General features: G+C 51.3%; 1 protein-coding gene across 1 annotated transcript in view; it reads right to left on the bottom strand.

The window, feature by feature from the left end:
* The window catches only part of itgb4 (integrin, beta 4), a gene marked incomplete in the record, with an annotated part of 38,952 nt that overhangs the window by 34,875 nt on the left and 3,001 nt on the right, over positions 1–1,076 (bottom strand).

Consider the following 1,076-nt stretch of genomic DNA (forward strand, 5'->3'; position numbering starts at 1 on the left):
TCAGACGAGGCTACGCAACGCGTGATTACGTCAGACGAGGCTACGCAACGCGTGATTACGTCAGACGAGGCTAAGCAACGCGTGATTACGTCACACGAGAATACGCAACGTATGATTATGTCAGACGAGGCTACGCAAAGCGTGATTACGTCAGACGAGGCTACGCAACGCGTGATTACGTCAGACGAGGCTACGCAACGTGTGATTACATCAGACGAGGCTACGCAAAGCGTGATTACGTCAGACGAGGCTACGCAACGCGTGATTACGTCAGACGAGGCTACGCAACGTGTGATTACGTCAGACGAGGCTACGCAAAGCGTGATTACGTCAGACGAGGCTACGCAACGCGTGATTACGTCAGACGAGGCTACGCCACGCGTGATTACGTCAGACGAGGCTATGCCACGTGTGATTACGTCAGGAGAGGCTACGCAACGCGTGATTACATCAGACGAGGCTACGCCACGCGTGATTACGTCAGACGAGGCTACGCAAAGCGTGATTACGTCAGAAGAGGCTACGCAACGCGTGATTACGTCAGACGAGGCTACGCAACGTGTGATTACGTCAGACGAGGCTACGCAAAGCGTGATTACGTCAGAAGAGGCTACGCAACGCGTGATTACGTCAGACGAGGCTAAGCCACGCGTGATTACGTCAGACGAGGCTACGCCATGCGTGAAAACTTGACGTGACTTTTCAAAATTCACAAAAAATTAAATAAATAAAAATTCAAATCTAGATTGTTCCCATCTAGTTTCCCTCTCGACTGTTTGATGCGAATAAACGAGGCTACGCAATGTGTGATTACATCAGACGTGACTACACAACGCGTGATTACGTCAGACGAGGCTACGCAACGCGTGATTACGTCAGACGAGGCTACACAACGCGTGATTACGTCAGACGAGGCTACGCAAAGCGTGATTACGTCAGAAGAGGCTACGCAACGCGTGATTACGTCAGACGAGGCTACACAAAGCGTGATTACGTCAGAAGAGGCTACGCAACGCGTGATTACGTCAGACGAGGCTACACAAAGCGTGATTACGTCAGAAGAGGCTACGCAACGC

This window comes from Austrofundulus limnaeus, unplaced genomic scaffold (genome assembly GCF_001266775.1).
Source record: "Austrofundulus limnaeus strain Quisiro unplaced genomic scaffold, Austrofundulus_limnaeus-1.0 Scaffold926, whole genome shotgun sequence".
In the NCBI taxonomy this organism is placed as follows: domain Eukaryota; kingdom Metazoa; phylum Chordata; class Actinopteri; order Cyprinodontiformes; family Rivulidae; genus Austrofundulus; species Austrofundulus limnaeus.